Source organism: Zalophus californianus, chromosome 1 (assembly GCF_009762305.2).
Source record: "Zalophus californianus isolate mZalCal1 chromosome 1, mZalCal1.pri.v2, whole genome shotgun sequence".
Classification (NCBI taxonomy): Eukaryota; Metazoa; Chordata; class Mammalia; order Carnivora; family Otariidae; genus Zalophus; species Zalophus californianus.
In genome coordinates, this window is record NC_045595.1 from 11604790 (window position 1) to 11627226 (window position 22437).

The following is a 22437-nucleotide window of genomic DNA, read 5'->3' on the forward strand; positions in this document are numbered from 1 at the left end:
TCTGTGGGCAGGCTTCATCCACCTGGTTCAGCTGACTCAATTCAGGCAGACCCACCAATGGCACTTTCTATAACCACAGCTCAGGCTTCAGTCCCTGCTTCAGGCTTTCTTCACATTCTCCACACCCAAAGATAATGGGCCAAATGCACCAGCCCTCCCACAAAGCTCTGCTCACAAAATGGGGGAGGAGGGAGATATATGGAATGAATGAAATGAAAGCTGTTAGATAAAGCAAATTCCAAGGAGGAGCAGGGAATTTTCTAGGCCATAAAAACAGAAAGGCAGAGATTGGAGAATACCATACTTACCTAGGTAACTGGAGTTCGCTCCACAATGGATAGTTTTCAAAGGAAAAGCCCTTTCCCTGAGCTGATGAAGGTTAATTCTTCACCTGAGTTCTTAGGCTATGCAGGCTTGGCTTTCTCTAGCCTGGAACCTTGCTGGGACTCCATTTCCAACCTCCTGTGGGAATGGGAGCAAGGTACTTGCCCTTCTCCACAAATCAGGATTCAGTTCCTGACTGTCCTCTCACTCTACTTGTAGCCCCAGGCCCCTCCTTCTCTCTCCACAGAATCCCAGAAGACCTCGCCTACCCTCCCGGCAAAGCCCAAAGTCCCCACTTCCGGCCTAGGTCTGCCCCTGCATTCCAGAACTGCACTCCACCTGCCTACAAGGCAGTTTCAACCACAAGCACCAGGGGACTAAAATAAGCCTATCTTCTCTAAAACCTCTCAAATCAGGCACACTTTTCACATGGTGATAGCGGCTACAGTACTGGATGGATAATTCAGCAACTCAAGATTTTCCAGTACTGCAGGAGTTCCACAGGACAGCACTGCTTTAAAAACTGTGTAGGTCACAGGGCACCTGGCTGGCTCAGTCGGAAGAGCATGTGACTTTTGATCTTAGGGTTGTGAGTTCAAGTCCCACGGGTAGGTCACTGTAAAGTAAGATCCAACCTGGACCCTGAAAGATGGGAGGACGGTGTCTAGAAAAAGCGAAGAATCAAAGACATGGGACAGCAGTCTGTCACAGAAGCTAGGGCCCAGAGTACCACAGGATGGCAGTTTGGGTTTTAGCCTATATGCAGTGGGGTTTTAGAGCAGCAGGAGAATTTTGCTGCAATAAATCTAGTACATTTTGATCATATTCCAACTAGCTTACTAGTCTAGTTTTTAGCTTTGCATGAAGCCTATTTAACCACTTGTACCATTTTCTCTTGACTGGATTTTTCTCACAGCTACTCAGAGCCAAACTCTTACTCAATGAGATCATTTATCATCTTACAAAGTCAAAGAAAGGTTTTCAAAGAAAAATGATCTGTTTCTTCAGAGCACTCTTATTAAATAAATTACCACCTTTCTAGCACTGAGCCACTGCCCACCACTGGACATATTAGGACCCCTTAAACACTTGCCTCACTCTGCCCCCAGTCATGCTTTAATTGTACATGGCATACAGACATGGAAAATACCTTTATTCACCACTGAATCTTCACTGCACACACAGAATATAGATAGCACAGTGCCTGATTACCTAGTAAATCCTACACACACCCTGGCAGAATTTGGCCTGTTTGCTTCAGGCAGGAAATTCCCTTTAAACAAGAGTCCCTAAGTGGGAAATAAGCACCTATGAGCTGGAACTCAATTGCACCCTATAATAAGTGGCACTTTGAGACACAGAGACTCACCATAATCCTAAGAGATCGTCCAGTTCACACCCCTGCTTTAACAAGCCTGGGGCACAGAGGCTAAAGATGAAGTTTACTCCAGCTTACTGACTGCCCAAACTCCATCTTCTGTATTTAGACTTTCACTGGAATAGCAAGGAAAAAATGGAGGTGAAACCAAGGCAGGTGAAGTTTAATTCCACTCAGGTAAATTTCTTCATGAGACTCCTCAGGAGAGTAGCACTGCATTTAATGACCAGATGCCCAGATGAAAAGAGGATCTGCCCAGCCAGAGTAATGACCCTCCTCTGACCATTCCCCACCCCACTGAGTGCCTCCAAGGGACAGGTGCTTGCTTGCAGAACAGTCCAGATCTCCACCCGGGCCTCAGCTGTCCTCAGATGGACCAGCCAAAATGCCAGCTCCTTTCCTATGCTCACAGCTGCAAGGTCTCTCTTCCTTCAGAGTGGCCAGCCTATACCTCTCAGAAAGCACTCCCGCAGTCTACCTTGTACACATTACGTACCATCTTAACCATCTACACGTGGCAGATTCCCTCCTTCCACAGTTTGTAGAACAGAAGTCAAGAGCATGTGGGAGGTGCCTGGCTGGCTCATTTGGTGGAACATGCAACTCTTGATCTCGGGGTTGTAAGTTCAAGCCCCATGTTGGGTGTAGAGATTACTTAAAAATAAAATCTTGGGAAAAAAAGAGAGAGCACGTGGACTCTGGAGCCAGGTGCTGCCTTTCATCCCTGCTCAAGTGAGTGAGCTCTCTGGGTGTCAGCTTCCTTTTCCAAAATGGAGATGATACTAGTACCCAGTTAGTAAGGCTGTTTTCTTAAGACTTAAGGAAAACATAGGAGCCTTTCTTAGAAATCTAGCACCTGGGTCACAGTAACCACTCAAATACTCACTAAACAGAGTGCTCATAAACATATGCTCAAGCTTCCCATCTGGGGAAACAGTGAGAAAGAAGAGACCCACACTGCAGCTCCATACATTAAGGATGACAGACAGCCAGGTGACTCATGTTCGACTTCACTATTTCAAAATAGGCAAACAGTAACAGAGAAAAAAAAACCCATACATTCAGAAAAGACAGTTCTACCCTTTACAGGAAACCTTTTCACAAACAGTCATGAATCAAAAATAAGCACTGCCTCAAGGTGAACAAAGGGAACATGGGGGTCTGGAAGGCAAGCGGAAAGAGCCACAGGCTAGGGAGGGCATTCAGCCCTCGCAAGGACAAGGGAAGGATGCTCACACAGGGTTTCCAAAGCAAACAGGCCTGGAGATGTCCTGAGAGAGGACCCTGAAGACAGGCCAACTAAACTACAGGCTGCATGTGCTACGACTCAAAAGGGCTCCAACACTGGTAACTCAAAACTGCATTCCTGGGATTACAAAGATGCGTGTTATGATTCTGAAATAGATGAACAAAAGGTGGTGTTATTTCAGACAGCTAATCTGTCAGCTCAATTGTTTCCTAGTGTCAAAAGGAAAACAAATGAAGACACATACACATGACTTTCTTACTTAGCAGCTTTTTATAACTGAAAGCACTTGAGCACCAAGTAATTTTCAACAAAGATTATAAATGAAAACAACCTACACATGGATGGCACCACCTTTTACAAAACTCTTCCATGTGCCCTATCTTGCTTGTTTCTCTTAATTACAGAATAGAAAGGGGAAACTGCTCAAGCAACAAAAATCATGCCTGTACAGTAAGATTGTAACTCAACTGAGCAGAATGGGATTAAGTAAAGCCAACACCAACAGTAAATGAGTGAAATATCCATCAGCACATAACAAGTTTAATCTTCGAACTTCAGAGATTAACGAGGAGAAAGGGACTTTTTAATACACACTATTCTTAAAAGTAACAGGATCTTTTCCATCCTCCAACTCTGCCCCAATTACAGAAGTATGAATTATGCAAATTTATGGTATTGTGTTTCCTATTCTTTCCACCACACAGGCATGTGGGGAGAGACAGCAGAGTGGCATCATGCTCCACACATGGAGTAGCATGTTCGTATTCCTAAGCATTAACATTATGCTGAAGAATGATACTTTGCCATCCCACAAGTTCTATCTCCCTCAGCGTGTAGTTCTAATGTATGCATGAAGAGCAGGCACTAAATCACAATAGGGACCTACAGCCATAATTCTAAGTCTACCCACATCTAACCCCACCAAATGACAGGCTAGCTAATGGCCCACTGGGTTACCTTCTGCAGCAAAAGCTCCAGGCCAACACCAAATCCTGAAGACAGTTTTACGAACAGTGGCAACTTCAGTGAACAAAACCTCTCTTCCTCTGCAGGAACTGATAGGCCCATTCTGACATTCCTCATGCCCAGGAAAGAAAACAAGCTGGAAAAGAGGGGGTGCCTTGGGCAGGTTTGTACCACTGCTGACACTCATAGTAACAGCTCTATAAAACCCTCTGGAGCATTTTACAAGGTCAAACCAAAATGGATGCTCCACACTGTTTCCATGTCATAAGTTTGTAAGTGTCTGTCTGCAACAAGCAGGCTACCTGCAAAAAGGAAAAGTCTTCAAAACCACCAAGAGCTTCTCGAAGTAAAATTCAGGAAATTCATTTTAGTACATGCTCCTTGGATGGGCTCTGGTTCATGAGAACCATCCTCCGCCAACTGTTCTATGTTCACGCATATGCATTTTTTTCTGGAGAAAGGACCCATAGCATTCGTCACATTCTCAAGATGACCTCTGACCTCCCCTCAAGAACTGAAGCTCTAGTGAGAAACAGGGCTGGTCTCATCCTTGGCCACTGGATCCTCAATTATTCCAAGCTCTTTAAAGGACTGAATAAATCCAACAGCAAGAACTGTAGGAAAATGATTACTCTAGCAGTGCTTAACACTTGTTTTTGATTATGGAAATAAATCTGAGTAGGCTTTCTGTAATACTAGAGGAATGTCAAGCAGCAGACTTTACAAGAACTTAAGTACAGAAACAGCTTAGCAAATGGCAAAATTACAACTGTAGTTTTCACAGGCATGGACAAAAGATGAACCCAGTCTACTGAAATATTCTCCATTACAATTCCATTCATACATACAGGCATTTACTGGTCTCCTTTCCAAGTCTTGCCCTGTGCTTCCTCAATGTTACAGGCCCATCACACCCCTGTGCTTCTTGAGGGCTGTTTTTCTGGCCAAAATGACCCTATCATCACTGGTGACCTGAGTCCTCTCGCTCCACCAAAAGAGACACTGAGACTTGGGCTTGACCCCTCTCACAGCTCCCCACAGAGGCTCCCTCTGTACCCAGCACCCGGTAAAATAGACCATTTAATCCTCTACCAAAGGACTGGGAATACATAATTCTTAACCATCTTCACTTTACCCTTTTCTTGAGTTACTCACTCGAAGCTGATTTTAATTCTGGTTTATGACTTAGTATGGAAAATTAGCTTCCCTTTCAGTCATCCAAAATTTCTTGCTTCCAGTCAAGGGGCACACTACTAGTGAAAGTCAGACTGCTCAACCAAAGTAAATTCACCTAGCATGCCTCATAATGATGAACAAGATGCTGCTGGAGCTATTATTTGGGTTGAGCAACTGGAAAGCAGAGATGGGCTACAGGTCCCATGTTTGAGGCAAGGTGGTTTGGCATTCCCATTCTGTACAAGGTCAGTGATGGGCATTGATGCAAGTCAGAGTCTTCTGCCATCAGACAGCATGACCTGGGAAGACTCAATCTTGACCTTAACATCGGTATATCAGAGATAGGTAACAAGCTCCGAGGTCCCTGTTTGAGACCCACTTGACTTCTTGTCACATCATCCAACAGAGTTCCCTTCTAGCAGTTTTAAATTAGTTATTTATATCAGAAAGACCTAACCAATAAAACTATTTCCAGAGAGAGAGAAACTAGAAATGTGGAAGGACAGTTTCTGAGAATAAAGGACAGGTAGTTTGCCTCACACACTTGAAGAGATAAAAGGTCCCAAATGGAATCACTTGTGCTAAGCCCCACAGTCACCAAACTGAGACTTAATACCTAATTATGGTTTCAACTTCTCCCAGGAGTGGAATTTTAAACCAGTCAATCTGGAATTACCTGGTCAGCACTAGTGAGGTAATCTGCCCAACAGACCCCAGCCCCTAAAGGAAGGTGACCTTGCCTAAAACAATCTGCTCTTCACTGTAACTTCCTCCTCCTGCCCCCTTCTGCCTGTAAAAAGCTTTCATTTTATACAGCTCTTTGGAGCTCCTTTCTATTTACTAGGTGAGATGCTGCCCAATTCATGAATCACTGAATAAAGTCAACTAAGATCTTTAAAATTTACTCGGTTGATTTTCTTTTTAAACACACACACACAAAACACTCTTTATATACTTGTTTTGTCTGTTGCAGACTGACAACTTTCACCAATACAGGCTTCCTCAACTCCCCCACCCATTCCAGCCCCTACAGAGAGGACTCAGCAAGCAGTGGGTACAAGGAAGAAAAAAAACTGAAGAGCAATGCAATTCACCTGCTACTAAAAAGCATATACAGGAGTCACCCTCAGACAAGTGGGGAAGAAATAGATTGCAATAAAGCTAAGATGTAGGTACCATCAAGGTACCTACAGTTACAAGTGAGTGGATATCTAAAACAATGTTATTTCACACTGTTCTGACAGAGCCCACGGTAAGATACACGTTTTATCATATACACAGCAATACGTAAAGTCCAAGTAAAGATTTTATGAAATACTCTTCAATGTGCGACACTCTTTGACGTTACTTTTCCCCTTAAACAATGATTGCAACCCTTAAGTTCATGTCATTACTCTCAGTCTAAAAAAAGATATAAAACAATAATGACTTTCTTTTTTTTTTTTTTAAAGATTTTATTTATTTATTTGACAGAGAGAGACAGTGAGAGCAGGAACACAAGCAGGGGGAGTGGGAGAGGGAGAAGCAGACTTCCCGCGGAGCAGGGAGCCCGATGTGGGACTCGATCCCAGGACCCTGGGATCATGACCTGAGCCAAAGGCAGAGGCTTAACAACTGAGCCACCGAGGCACCCTAGAATGACTTTCTTTTAAAAATCTAGATTCTGGTCTAAGTTCTTTGGAGCCCAAACCTATTACCCCATTTTACATGAGAAACTGCGACTCGGGAGGGTATGTGACTGGTCCAACGCAAGTACAGTGTGCCCCTGTACCCAGTTCTCATGCATACACATGCACACACCTGCATACGTACCTATTTATGTACGTACAGACACACACACACACGCAGTGCTAGCAGGTTCCACACTCCATGCAGTTCTCCTGTTTCAACCCTCACATTAACAATCTGCTCCCACCAAATATAGGTTTCCCCAAAAACAATGAAAAATGTTTCAAGTGTAAAATCCCCAAACTGATCTCACATTCTTCCTTTTTCTTTATTCTTAAAACACAAAACAATCTCAAAGGTCAATTTGCCCACAAATGTGTATGTTATTGCCCGGGTACGACAAGCGAGGACATTAGCCACCTACAAGGACATAGGAATTACTAATTCCTGTTTCTGGAAATTGCATAATACCAAGCCCAACACCTCTCCCTTGGCAATGCTTCCAGTGTGCCAGTGCCTCTTGACTTGACAGCAACAAGGAACAAATACGGACTTTTAGTCTTAAATGGAACCAAAACAAGGAAGGTGACCACATGCGAAGTAGAGTCTGGACAGCTTTTCTCAAAGCCCTTCAGGCAAAGCAAGCACTCCCTTCAGACCCTACTAATCCAAATACAATACAGATGTGAGCCCTCCCTCCCCTGCACCTTCTGGCCACCTGCCAACCCTCAGGTATACATATTCCACTTCACAAATAAGGAAACTGAGGTCTAGAGAGATTACGTAAATCACCTGCGGTCAAGACCAGAAGGGGGCGGGGCTTGAACGCTGAGAGTGGACTCCACAGTTCTCCCTTTCCAGTTACACAGCTCCAACCAAGCCTGCTCTCCACAGCCCAAAGACCTAGAACTTCCTACATTGGGCAGAACAGGCCAATACTTGTCAAGAAAAAGATCACAGAATAGCCTATACTTAGGACGAACTAAAAAAAGTCTTTGTAAGTATGTCACAGATCAAAAAGAAGAAATGGCATATTCATTTTTTTTTTAAGACTTTATTTGTCAGAGAGAGAGGGAGAGAGAGACAGAGAGTAAGCACAAGCAGGGGGAGCGGCAGGCAGAGGGAGAAGCAGACTCCCCACGAAGCAAGGAGCCGGATGCGGAACTCGATCCCAGGGCCCTGGGACGATCTGAGCCAAAGGCAGCTGCTTAACGGAGACTGAGCCACCCAGGCATCCCAAAATGGCATATTCATTCGAACAGTTAATTTGCAGTTAAATGCTCAGATCTGGCTGATCTCCGAAAGTTATTCTCCAATTGGGTTTAACACAAACAAAAAACACCTCATATGGCACTGGATCCTAATGGTCCCTAGTAATGGTGACTGACATCAACTGGTTCGTCTGGTCAACAAGGCCCAAAGTCCATTAGTAGGACCTCAGCATCCCAACCAGGAACTTCACTTTCCCGGCCCATCCACCTGCCTGCCTCTCTTCCAGGGAGAGGCTCATTTGTGACACAAAGCTTCCTGGAGATCAGAATCGTTCTGTCATGCCCAGATGTCAACATAATTCATATTAGGGCCAAAGAAGGTAGGGAAAGATGCTGTGCTTGTGCTCTGGAAAAACCTTAGTCCACCAGCGACTTCTGGCACCATGGCCATTGCCTTTATTCCTATCACCAAGTTTTAATGAAATAGGAAACTTACATATTAGGCCCGAAAATACACCAGGCTACATTTCCTTGCTGGATCATTTCCCCAAATTCTGCAGCCAACATCCCAGAGTGGATGCCCCCAAACCACTGAATTTCCCCTAATCCCATCATCTCTTTTAATCTCAATATCAGATTAAAACAAAGCCTCACTTAAAAAAAAAAATCTCTAATCCCCACTTTAAATCACCTCCTCCACTGGTCTCCATGCACCATTTACTTGGGAAGACAACGACATAGAGGGGATGTCTTCTTAGAAGGCACCTGGCTGACCTTGGTGTCAACTGGTGACATGATTTCTAGGAGTACCAGTTACTGCACCTTCTTAGCCCTCAGGAGCTCTACTCTCATACCTGGCTACTTCTTCCCACTTCTTTTTTTCACCCTGGGCAATGACAGCAAGTAAGTAACTAACCTTGAGAGGGCACCACCTCATTTTACCCTCAGATGAAAAAAAAAGTGAAATTTGCAGGAGGTTGAGAGACAAGCTGAAGGCCACAGAGGTGGCAGTAGGGCCAGGACTCAAACTGGGGTCTGTGTCACACTGGTGGTATCAGTCTTTGAGCAGGCTAGCAAATATGAGACAGGATCAGATGCCAAGAGGCTGCACAAGCCCTCCGCAGTACCCTTCCCCAGAGCGTTCAGTTACCACTGGGTTCCTATCACAGGATCAGGAATTCTGAGACTTGATTTCAGGAAACAAAGTCCAACTCTGGCAGGAGAGAGTAGAAAGGTCAAAGAGCAAGATGTCGAGACACATCTGCTTCTCAGAAGCCTTCAGAACACACTCAAGAGGACATTTTGTTTTTACTCAATTACTTTTTATGGGGAAAAAAATGTTACAAGACACTGTCAAACTGTAATTGTGGAGAAATGGACATTCATGGAACTTTTCTGGAAAACTAATTTGTTTTTGTTTTTTTTTTAAGATTTTATTTGACAGAGAGAAAGAGATAGCAAAAGCAGGAATACAAGCAGGGGGAGTGGGAGAGGGAATAGCAAGCTTCCCGCAGAGCAGGGAGCCCGATGCGGGGCTCGATCCCAGGACCCTGGCATCATGACCTGAGCCAAAGGCAGACGCTTAACAACTGAGCCACCCAGGCGCCCCTGGAAAACTAATTTGTATCAAGGTTTAAAAGATGCACACCCCTTGATCTAGTGATTCCCTCCCTAGACATGAAAAAAGAAAACTCGAAAGTCACGTCCAAAAATAGTAGAATTATGGTACAGTCATATGGTAGATTATTAGACAACTATTTAAATAGAGCATCTTGGAAGTTATCGCGTTTTCTTGAAAATTTAAGAGTATAACTTAATTTTGCTGCTCATTAATAGAAAAAATTGCAATACAAACGAGATTAAGGGATAGTTTTTGACAACTTAACATTATGTTAACATTGTTATTTTTCAAATCATTTCAAATGACCACAAACTACTTTTGTTTAGGGAAGGAAAAAAAAAAAAAACAACTTACAATCTCATTTTCAAATGATGGTGGACCGGGGCGCCTGGATGGCTCAGTCGTTGAGCGTCTGCCTTGGGCTCCGGTCATGATCCCAGAGTGCTGGGATCGAGCCCCGCATCGGGCTCCCTGCTCAGCAGGAGGCCTGCTTCTCCCTCTCCCACTCCCCCTGCTTGTGTTCCCTCTCTTGCTGTGTCTCTGTCAAATAAATAAAATCTTAAAAAAAAAAAAAAATGATGGTGGACCAATCAGTGCTATTCCCCCCCTTCAGGGCTGTCAAGAATGCGACAGATGGCTGTTTGCCCTAACTTTGACACTGGACTTAATCTATTTCTTTAGAATGGAACATATCCCATGATTTAAGGTGGGATGTGTGGATTCAGTTTAATGAGTTGTAGCCTGTTTAGACTGAAAAAGAAAATAAAGGGTTTTAACAACTGCCCTTTATAACAGAAGTGTGGAGTGCATCTTCCAGACGGGTTTCTGTGCTTTACCAGCATTTCAAACTGTTCTCTAGGAATGTACAATTTTTAAAAACTAAGTTGGGATCACACCACGCAGACTGTACTACATGCAACATGCTGACATCCTTGTACTTCCATTTCCTCATTTTTTTAAATGGGTACACCCACAGCTCAGCAAGCTTTTCTTTTAACCCCTTGTGAAAGCACCAGAAAATCAAGGCAGTTAAAAAGTCATTGCACATCATCAAATAGTTATGACCCAGCAATTCCACTCCTAAATATCTACCCACAAGAAAATGTCTGCACAAAAACTTGTATATGAATGTTCACAGTGGCCAAAGTGGAAACAACCCAAATATCCACCAACTAATGAATGGATAAATAAAATGTGGCATGGGTTCACATAATGGAATATCATTCAGTTATAAAAAGAATGAAGTACTGATTCATACTATAGTACAATCCTTGAAAACATACTGAAAGAGATCTGACACGAATGGCTATATATTTTACGATTCCTGAAATATCCAGAAGAGACAAATTTATAGAGATAGAGAACAGATTAGTGGTTGCCAGGCATTGGGGGACTGGGCGGGGATGGAGAGCCGCTGCTAATATATAGGGATTTCTTTCTGGAGGGATGTAAATGTCTTAACATTCGTTATGGTGATGGCTGCACAACTCTGAATATACTAAAAACTACTGAATTGTACATTTTAAATTGGGGAACTGTATTGTGTGTGAATTGTATCTGGATAAAGCTGTTATTTCTTTAAAGAAGGGTATTTGGTGGGATTTATTACAGTAACAGTGTAATGATCAAGTTATACACAATTTACATTCAGTAAACATTTGGAGATAAATATGTTAATAAAGAACCCATCAAAGAAAACTCACATGCAAATATCTTTTTGTCTTCCTTTGCACATAGTAAGAGCTCAGGAACTAATCGCTGAAATTGATTGGGCAATCACGTCCACATAAAACCCAAATATTAAAAAGAAAGTGCTTAATGTTAAAAAAAAAAGATCAAGTTTTTATTGACAACATGAGATTCACATTAAAGAAATGCTACCCATACATGTTTATTACCCACTTCATCTCCCTCTTAAAATACTTTTCCCAGGCCAGTGTTGAACCACAGCCCAAACCCACTCACCACATTTCAAACTAAGTGGGAAATGTACAGTAGACAATGCACAGAAGCAACTGCATGTCACATTGCCCAGACTATAAATAAGTTCACTGCAATTTCTGGACCTTACCATCCTACTTAAAAGTCGAATTACTTGTAAATCACTACTAACCAATTATATCCCCTCCTAAACATAAGAGGAATTATTTGCATTTGGTATGCCAAATTCTTGCTCAATTATCTTTCCAGTTTGTTCACTCAAAGAATATTTTAGGTGCTCTTCTAGGTGCTGAAGATACAACAGAGAATTAAAATAGGCAAAACCAAGCAAACATAACCCTGCCTGCATGGAACTTACATTCCAGGAAAACAAAACGAAAAATGTAAAATTTTATTTTTTTACAAACTCATGTCTTTTGAATTAAAAATGAACTGTCAGCATTTGCAAGGAATCCCCACACTTCTCACCTTGCAAACATGCAGTCCTCGCTAAACACAAAAGTCACAAACATTTATGAAATATTGGTAGCAATTTCCAATCACAAGCTTTTCTTTCCTTTTTATACACTTGCCGGGAGCATAATGACAAACATGATCTATTTTACAAGTTTATTCCAAATCAGAAATCTAAATACTTTACAATTGTGATAGATGACAATGGTTGTCAAAAGATTTAACAGCCCAGAGTCTTCAAATCATTTAAGTGCCAAATAGTTTTTGCTTTAAATTAAGAACAAGGATTCCGATCTCCTTCTAGATCTGTAAATCTCAAGTCATTCAATAACCTGAATTGTGTAACAGAAAAATACTGCATCCTCCCAACCTCCAAAGACAAAAGTGCAATTTAGTACAAAGATCACAACAACTGGTTCAAAAGGGTAACTTTTGGAAACAAAGTCTAAATTCCTTTAAACAATTCAATAATTTAGTGGAAATTTTACAAAGTGGCCAGTAATTCCCTTGAAATTCTTTGGTAATTCTTTTTCTCCTCACCATCCAAGCTAGGGAAGCTAGTCATATGGGCACCCTGGAACAGTCAACCTATCCCGAAAATGTAGCCACTTTCAAGTTCCGACTTTCATCTGTAGGCAGAACTCCTTATCTTCAGCAAATTGGCTGGGGCTGAATTCTAGCTAGATGTACACAGGTGGGCTCATCTCCTTCCAGTTATGACCAACTAAAGTGATCTTATTAAAGAGACTTACTCCACAGCTTGAGCCCTTAGATACTATGTTTTTTCTACTATGGAAAGGGGTATGGTGGTAACAGGGAAGCAATGACTGCTTGCTTTATTACGAATCATACTTTTCCTTCTAGATTTACTCAACGGAAACCATCTGAGAGGTTTATCTTCCCCAGGATGAAGTTCTGGGGGGAGAAGGGCTTGGTTATCTAGAACACCTTGAATAAAAGATAATCCCCATCCAAATTAAACCAAAAGGAATGTTTTATTACTGGCAAGGTCATAAAAACAGATTTTACCATCCAAAACCTACTTGGAATTGAAAACACATTCATAAATCCTGTTGAATATAGCTTTCTTTACCACTTCCAGACTACAAATTCTAAGGACTAACAACTTAAGAAACTTGACAGCCCCATTCATAAAAACCTCCCAATCATTATTACGGCACCAAAGAGCCACTGCCTTAGAGCTACACTGAGACTTGGTTTTTGTAAATACGGACAGATAGAACCTTCTCAAAGGAAATCAAAGACACTTCAATTCTCACAAAAGACTCCCAGGAAGTCACTTCCTGCATGCAACACACACATAAAAACGAACCCAAAGACCAAGACCATAAACCCCACCAGGCTGCAGAAAACATTAAATGAGTAAACAAACAAAAATAACATTTCAAAAAACAACGCGTGGTCTTGAGTAAATGGGAGGTCAGCCACTCAGCAAAAGCGCATGACTCACCCACGGGCCTGAATGAAGTATTTTCACTGTCCACTACACCAAAGTGGGATTTCCCATTTTCACCCAAGGCCAGGCCTTGGGGGCAGCTCAGTCGGGTAAAGTTGTGCTGCTTCCGTAGGGGCGGGGGGGGGGGTGTCATTTTATTTCGCTGAATCACAACTCCCCCACATCCCCACCCCAAACCACCACCCCGCACCACACGGCGAACAGACCAGGCCGTGGCAAGGACGCCAGCGAACACCGACCGAGCAAAACAAAGCGCCAAGCGCAGGGCTGCCAGGCCTGGAGTGGGTGGGTAAAGGGGGTCAGGTTCGCCCCACACAGCACCTCTCCCACCCACGGAGGTGTCTCCGGGCAGGTGTGCAGCAGCAGCCTCCTCCCTCCACCTGGGGACCAGCCCCATTCTCCGCAGAGCTCCCGGGACCGCCGGGAAGACGAGGAAATGGGGGCGGGGGCGCGCTGCCCCAGCCCGGGCAGGAGGACCCAGTCGCCGAGGGAGAGCGCGCTGAGCCCGGCCCACGTGAGCGCCGGGGTCGGGGCCGCCCCGGGGACCGAGGTCGGGAAGAGCGGCGCCCGCGGCCACCACGCCAGGCCCGGACTTACCGGGGCCGGGCGCGCCGCGGGCCCCGCGACGGCCGCTTCCTCCTCCTCCTCCTCCTCACTTGACAAAATGGCGGCGGCAGGAAGTGCCGGGCGCCTCGGCCCGCCCCCCGCCCGCCCCCGGCCACCCGCCCCGCCGCGGCACCCGCGCCCCCCGCCCGCGCCCCCGCCCCGCCAGCCGGCCCACGCCAGGGGGCGGCGGCGCCAACGGCCGGGGAGCCGCGAGCGACCCGGCCACTCCGACGCCAACGGCGCAGGCCGCCCCGGCCCGGCGCAAGCGGCACCGCGCGCGGACGCGGGAGGCCCGCAGGCCCGAGCCCGCGTCGCCTCGGCCTCCCCGCCCCCGCGCCGCGCCGATGGCGTAGGTGCTGGCGCACCGGCCCCATTACGCAATGCAGGTTACGCGGGCCGCGCCGCGGGTCCCGGCCACCCGCCCCGCGCCGCCCGCCGCCCCGAAGGGCACCGGTCCTCACCTGAGACGCTAGGCCGCACGCCGCCCCCGCCGGCCGCCGGCCGCCGCCGCCCCCTCCTCTTCGGGCTGCCTGCGCGGCGCCGGGGCCCGCCCGCCGCGCCCGCCGCTCCCCCGCGCTCACAGGCCCCGCTCGCCTGCGGGCACTGCCGGCAGCCGCCGCCGCCGCAGCCACCGCTTCGGCTCCTAGGCTGCGGGAGAGCAGAACAAACAGCCCTGCCGCCGCCGCCGCCGCCGCCGCCGCCGCCAGCGCACTGACGTCACCACGTACGCTGCGCGCGCGGCCCCGCGCCGCCACCCGGCGTGCGCGCCCCGCGACCGCGCCCGGCGCCGGCGAGCTCTGAAGAGCTAGCAGGCGCGAGGTGACTTGGGGAGGCGGGCGCGCGGGCTTGGGGGGAACCCCTCAGAGGGAGGACGCAGAGATCTGGCCGACCCAGAGAGGGCACCCCCGCGGACGGAGGGGCGTGACCCTGCGGACCAAGGGAGAGGACCGAGGGGAGACCTATCAGACTGAAGGCTGGTACTGAGAGAAAAGATGCGAAGGCAAAGGGAGACGTCCAGAATTTAAGAAGGGTTGCCTGATGAGACCCTCAGCGAGGAGGAGGAAGGTGAGGAGAGACCCCAGAGGCTGACGGCAGAGGCCGAGGAGGGCCCCCGGGTGGGAAGGCGGAAGGGTGTTGAAGGAGGCCGGGACGCTTGGGCCCGTGAGGCGCGACGGGGCGCCGGGCGCAGGGAGAGGGCCGAGGCGACTGCGCGCATGGCCGCGGCGGCTTCTGTTCCGGCCGGCGTCTGTCCCGGCCGGCCGCTGCGGGTTTGCGAAGGCTGGAAGTGCTGGGCCCGGCCCGCGGCGCTGTCCGCCGGCCGTCCCTCAGCCTGGAGCCTCGAAGACAAGTCAGCTCCACAGAACGAAGGGGTTAAGGCTTAGATCGCTTGCAGTTTAAAATGAAGATTCTGGGGGCGCCTGGCTGGCTCAGTGGGAAGACCCCGCGACGCTGGACCGCGGGGTCGTGAGTTCGAGCCCCACATTGAGCTGACAGCTTACCTTAAAAAAATTAAAATAAAAAAATAAAATGATGATTCTGTTAAACTTTTCAAATGGGGAAGCAAAAACTTCTTTCCCCTTTGCTTTTATCTTCACTCTTTTAGAACTTTTATTTTTTAAAGATTTTATTTATTATTTTGAGAGAGAGAATCCCAAGCAGACGCCCCACCGAGCCCAGAGGCCCATGCAGGGCTCCATCTCACAACCCTGAGATCATCACCGAGCCGAAATCAGAAGTCCCACGCCCAACCAACTGAGCCACCCAGGTGCCCCACTTTTAGTACTTTTAGTTCCATCTTTTAGAAATCACAAATTCCATTCCTCTAAAAAGTCTAGGTAATTAAAAAATTCCCTGATGGCCCCTTCTTCCACAATAGTATCAATACACTAGCATAGCAAACAGTTTTGTCTATGTCATGGTGTTTGCTCACGCTTCAAGGGCAATCATAAATCACTGATGGGTCCTGAGGAAAGGAAAGACTTAAATTTATCTGTTATTTTAGCAAAGCATGAGATAACAAATAATCAAGTGCAAGAAATAAAGGAAGGGACTGTAACTGGATTATTAGTCAACTTCCTTCTAATCACCTGAAATTTGTGACTGTCTTTTGGCTCCTTGTTTTGCATGGTCAATTTGTGGAAGATGAACAGAAGTGGAAAAAGAGTAAGAAAGTACCCAGGGCTATGTGAATATGGAGTAACAACTTTTTTTCTTTTTAAGGAAACTAGAATGTATCCATTTTAAGCTGTCCTTTCCATGGTTGTCTTCTTGCATTATCTGCTTAATTTATCGTTGTTGCTGATAATGTTTTTGCAAGTAATTTGGAGCTTACAGTTTGCAAGTTACATAATAAAATCTTTCATTTTACTTGAGTGACACTTCATTTAAACAAAACTGTAACATCTAGCTTGATTTACTGGACCAAACTGGAGGGCTCTGGGCTGTTGCTAGAAGTCGATTCCAGCCTGAAGAGAAAATGCAAACTGTAGAGGCAGTTCCAAAAGCTGTTTCCAGAAATCTTTTAGGACAATAATGTCCCATTCTTTTTGTCTTCCATAGTGCAGACCCTAACTCCTTACAGCTTAAACTCAGAAAATGTTTATCCGGTTGAATCAGTTTCATAAAAAGTTTTGTTTTTTAATGGTTCACATAATAAGCCCTTTTTCTCTTGTTATTACTATGTTTCAATACTAAAAACCAGAAGAGATTAATAAAAATATTAAGGAATGAGATACGAAGTACATACTCTAATTCTGAATGGTTTTAAATATGCATTATTCGTTTGAATAAAATAATACATGAAACCATTTTAACTGAACAGTGCAAAAGACTATAGAGGAAAAAATAAAGTATCCCTCTTTAAGTCTTCCCCTCCCTCACCAGAGTAACCACTGTTATCACTTCTATGTGTTTTAGACCTGAGCTGTCTGATAGGACCATACATGGCTATTGAGTGCCCAAATTGAGATGTGCTGTAAGTGTAAAATACACGTTACATTTCAAAGATTTAATAGGAAAAAACATGTAAAATATCTTATTATTTTTTGTATTGATTACATGTTGAAATAATGTTTTATATATTGGATTAAATAAAATTTATTTAATTTTGCCTGTTTCTTTTTACTTATTTATTTTATTTAAAGATTTTATTTATTTGTCAGAGAAAGAGAGAGAGAACACAAGCAAGGGGAGCGGCAGGCAGAGGGAGAAACAGGCTCCCTGCTGAGCAAGGCGCCCGATTTGGGGCTCCATCCCAGGACCCTGGGATCATGACCTGAGCTGAAGGCAGATGCCCAACCTACCGAGCCACCCAGGCATCCCTTGGTCTTTTTTTGTTGTTGTTAAAGTAGAGTTGACACACAATGTTACATTAGTTTCAGGTGTACAACATAGTAGTTCCACAACTCTCTATACACTGTCTAGACTTTTCTATGCATCAGTATGTATCCATAGAAATAGTTGTTACAGAACAAAAGAGAGCATTCTGTACTTGTTAATTTGTAGCATGCTTTTTTTCATTTAATATATTTAATATATCTTAGAAGCCATTCCACATGAGTTCTGCCTAATTGGGAGATAACTGGGAGATGACATACAGTATGTTATCTGATAGCGGTAGATCATAATTTATTTAACTGTTCCCCATTTTGAACATTTAATTCATTGCTAGTTTTTCCAACATAATAGGATTACAATGAACATCCTATACATTTACCGTTTTCCTTTCATACTTGCCAGCATTTTCCCATATTAAAAAATATCTGGGGGGTACCTGGGTGGCTCAGTGAGTTAATCGTCTGCCTTCAGCTCAGGTCGTGATCCCAGGGTCCTGGGATCGAGCCCTGCATTGGGCTCCCTGCTCAGCGGGGAGTCTGCTTCTCCCTCTGCCTGCCGCTCTGCCTACTTACGCTCTCTATCTCTGTGTCAAATAAATAAATAAAATCTTTAAAAAAAAAATCTGGGGGGCGCCTGGGTGGCTCAGTTGGGTGAGCGACTGCCTTTGGCTCAGGTCATGATCCTGGAGTCCCGGGATCGTGTCCCACATCGGGCTCCCTGCTCAGCGGGGCGTCTGCTTCTCCCTCTGACCCTCTCCCCTCTCGTGCTCTCTATCTCTCATTCTTTCTCTGTCAAATAAATAAATAAAATCTTTAAAAAAAAGATTAAAAAAATCTGGGATGCCTTGATTGCTCAGTTGGTGGAGCATGCGACTCTTGATCTCAGGGGTGTGGGTTCAAGCCCTACATTGGGTGTAGAGAGCACTTAAAATTTTTTAAAAATCTTTAAAGATGTATTCATGTTTTCTTAAAAGCAAGGATAAATTTATAAACCAGATCAGTTTGGGAAGAGCTGGAGGTGTTTGATTTGTTATGACCTGGACCCATGCCCACTTCGAATGAGAACTTGCCCATGGAGTTACATTCTAAAATTAGGGCCTAGAGATGGTGAGTGACTCACCCAAGATCACACTTTTACACAGTTTAGAAGTCAAATCTCCAGACTCCATGAAAACTACCTGCATTTTTCTCTAGCTCCAAAGTTGACAGTTTTTTCAATATTTGAAAAAAAAGCTGTTGTCAATATGTTGTTTTGTGGGCCAATCTATAAGATTGCCAATCTTTGCAGCTCTGCCATTGTAGCACAAAAAGCAGCTGTAATTAATATATAAGTGAATGGGTGTGGCTATGTCCCAATAAAATGTTATGTATACTAAAATTAGAACTTCATGCCAAGGGCGCCTGGGTGGCTCAGTTGGTTAAGCGACTGCCTTCGGCTCAGGTCATGATCCTGGAGTCCCAGGATCGAGTCCCGCATCGGGCTCCCTGCTCAGCAGGGAGTCTGCTTCTCCCTCTGACCCTCTTCCCTCTTGTGCTCTCTCTCATTCTCTCGCTCTCAAATAAATAAATAAAATCTTTAAAAAAAAAAAAGAACTTCATGCCAATTTCAGGAATCACAATATATTCTTTTGATTTTTTCTTTTTTGGAGATTTTATTTGTATATATATAAATTATTGTCATTTATATATTATACATAACTATATAATAAATTATATAGGCCATACATACCATTCTTTGCTGGAAGACTGTACATATACAGACAGCAGTCTAGATTTGTCCCATAGACAGTAGTTTGCTGCTGCCTGCTCTAGACTCTGAAGTCTAGAAAATGGAAATTTCTTTACATTCTACAGAAGCTATTCTGCTTGCATTTTTTTGTTAATTCATTTGTTTTTAGCAGTTTTAGATTTACGTTAAAATTGAGTGGAAAGTACAGAGTTCCCATATACTCCCTTACTTCCCCTCTCCACTTCCCCCATTATTAATATGCATAGTGTGGTACATTTGTTACAGTTGATGAGCCAATATAGATATGTGATTATTAACTGAAGTCCATAGTTTACGTTAGGGGTCACTCTTTGTATTGTATGTTCTAGGAGTTGTTTTTTTAAAGATTTATTTGAGAGAGAAAGAGTGAGCACAAGTGGGCGGGCAGAGGGAGAGGGAGAAGCAGAAACAGACTCCCTGCTGAGCAGGGAGCCCGATGTGGGGCTCGATCCCAGGACTCAGATCATGACCTGAGCCGAAGGCAGATGCTTAACCATCTCAGCCACCCAGGTGCTCCTATTCTATGAATTTTGACAAATGTGTAATGATATGTATGCACCATTATGATTGCCAAATTTTAACTCATAAACTACCTAGGAACAAAAATAAGCTTCAGAGTAGAACACTGCAATTCTGTCAGCCACAAACAGGGGCATGAAAGCCGTAAGGGTAATTTTTAGTCTCTACTACTTCGTTATTTTGTGTTTTGCTGTGTTTTTGCTTAGTTTTGAAGTGTTTGACAAACATCACTCACTGCCACACTCAAAATAATGAGATACTGGAAGACCTAGTATGGAGTGCCATATGATTGCAATTTAAAAAAAAAGAAGGAAGTGATTAAAAAAAAGTTTAAAAGTGGAAAGAAAATGCAGATGTTGCACATGGAATAAAACCACTCAAGAAGGAATGTGGAGGTCAAAGAATGATAGCAGGAGCACTCATATACTGCTCATCATTTGATTGTCATTTTATTTTATTTTTTTAAAAAGATTTTTTATTTATTTGACAGAGAGAGAGCGAGAGAGGGAACACAAGCAGGGGGAGCGGGAGAGGGAGAAGCAGGCTTCCCGCTGAACAGGGAGCCCGATGCGGGGCTCGATGCGGGGCTCAATCCTAGGACCCTGAGATCATGACCCGAGCCAAAGGCAGACACTTAACGACTGAGCCACCCAGGCGCCCCTGGTTCAGTCATTTTAGAAAACAGTTTGGCCTTATCCTGTGAAGTTGAGGCTCTGCATACTCTGTGCCCCACTGATTCCAATCCCTTGGAAACTTGCTGATACGCTGAAGAAGGTTCGGAACAGCTGTGTTCTGAAGGTCCCACCCTGAAGACAAGCCAAATGTTCACCCACGGCAGGATGAATAGATAATAATATGAAGATGAACTAACCACAACCACTTGGGACAACATGGATGAATCTTGCAAACAATGGGAAATCAAAGAAGCAAGGCCCATGTGTGTATGTGATGATTCCATTGCTATGTTGATTTGTAAATCAGAAAAATAGACTGAAGTTTTTGGGGAATTAAAACTATAAGGAAAAACAGTCACCAGTGGTTGCCAGAGAGAATGACCAGGAAGGGATGAGGGGGTGGGTGGGCATGGCCAGTATTTTAATGTGGTAAAAAAAAACAAAAACAAAGCATGAGATCTACCCTCTTTTTTTCTTTTTAAGATTTTATTTATTTATTTGACAGAGACACAGTGAGAGAGGGAACACAAGCAGGGGGAGTGGGAGAGGGAGAAGCAGGCTTCCCGCGGAGCAGGGAGCCCAACACGGTGCTCAATCCCAGGACCCTGGGACCATGACCTGAGCCGGAGGCAGATGCTTAACAACTGAGCCACCCAGGCACCTCTACCCTCTTACTTGTTTAAGTGTATGCTATAGTGAACTATAAGCACAATGTTGTATGTTGTATAGCAGGTCTGTAGAACTTTTTCATCTTACATGAATGAAGAGTGTTCCACTTCTTGACTGTGCATTAGCTTTGTAATTCCACTATAGCTATGTTTGATGCATATTTTGTGTTTCAATTTATTTGTTTTCTTTTTGTTTCAATTTTTTTTAAAGATTTAGAGAAAGCACGCACGCACACTAGTGTGGGGAGGGGCAGAGGGAGAAGGAGAGAGAGAATCTTAAGCAGACTGCACCGAGCATGGACCCTGACACAGGGCTCGATCCCACAATCCCGAGTTCATGACCTGAGCGGAAACCAAAAATCAAGATGCTTAACCGACTGAGCCACCCAGGTGCCCCTGTGTTTCCATTTTTTAAGGAAAGAACGAATGACATACGTAAAGAAAATTGCCTGAGCAAGAAAAGTAAATAGAAAAGGCAAATGAGGGTGCCTGGGTAGCTTAATCATTAAGCATCTGCCTTTGGCTCAGGTCATGATCCCAGGGTCCTAGGATCGAGCCCCGCATTGGGCTCCCAGCTCGGCAGGAAGCCTCCTTCTCCCTCTCCTACTCCCCCTGCTTGTGTTCCCTCTCTCGTTGTGTCTCTCTCTGTCAAATAAATAAATAAACTCTTTAAAAAAGGGGGGGGCACCTGGGTGGCTCAGTCATCAAGCGTCTGCCTTCGACCCGGCTCATGATTCCAGGGTCCTGGGATCGAGCCCCGCATAAGGCTCCTTGCTCGGCGGGAAGCCTGCTTCTCCCTCTGCCACTCCCCCTGCTTGTGTTCCCTCTCTCGCTGTGTCTCTCTCTGTCAAATAAATAAAATTAAAAAAAAAAAAAAGGAAAAAAGAAAAGGCAAATGATGCAGTTGCAATGTACAAAATTCTGAATGTATGGCCAGGAAATGAGCTGCATTGTTAAGACACCCTGTAGTTTAAGACTCACACAGGAGGCTTGTGATTCCAAAACTTGGAGGCTGCTAAAAGTGTTGCTGATAAAATTTTGGTCATGAGCCCTTGACGGCCTCATGAGTTCAAGGCCTTGTGGAATCATGGCATCAGAATGAGTGGCAGCGAGCCAAGTGAGGCTGCTCCAGCTGCTAAAAACATTCTCTTTGGCATTTGCTGAGTAAGGAAGGTTTCTTGCCTTGACCGATTTTCACCAACGTAGAAAACAGGCTATTGTGGTGAAGGATGCCTGATAAAACTTATTTTAGCAGAGACTCCATGAGTAGGCCTGTTTTTAAAGCTTTGTACAAATAACCTGCTCTCATCAGTCTAAGTACATGTCAGGACTGAAAGCCTACATTTCTTTTGTTCCTTTCATCTTCAAAATAAATGGGCTGATGAAGCAGGCACTTGGAATTT

The 22437-nt window shown here is 44.8% G+C and overlaps 1 protein-coding gene across 1 annotated transcript in view; it reads right to left on the reverse strand.

Annotated features, from left to right (window-relative positions):
* BRD4 (bromodomain containing 4) overlaps positions 1-14166 on the reverse strand; it is a 90257-nt gene extending 76091 nt beyond the window's left edge. Inside the window, 1 exon segment of the mRNA XM_035726073.1 lies at positions 14062-14166. The gene's annotated coding sequence lies outside the window, so the exon portion shown is untranslated.
* Between the last annotated feature and the right edge of the window lie 8271 nt (positions 14167-22437).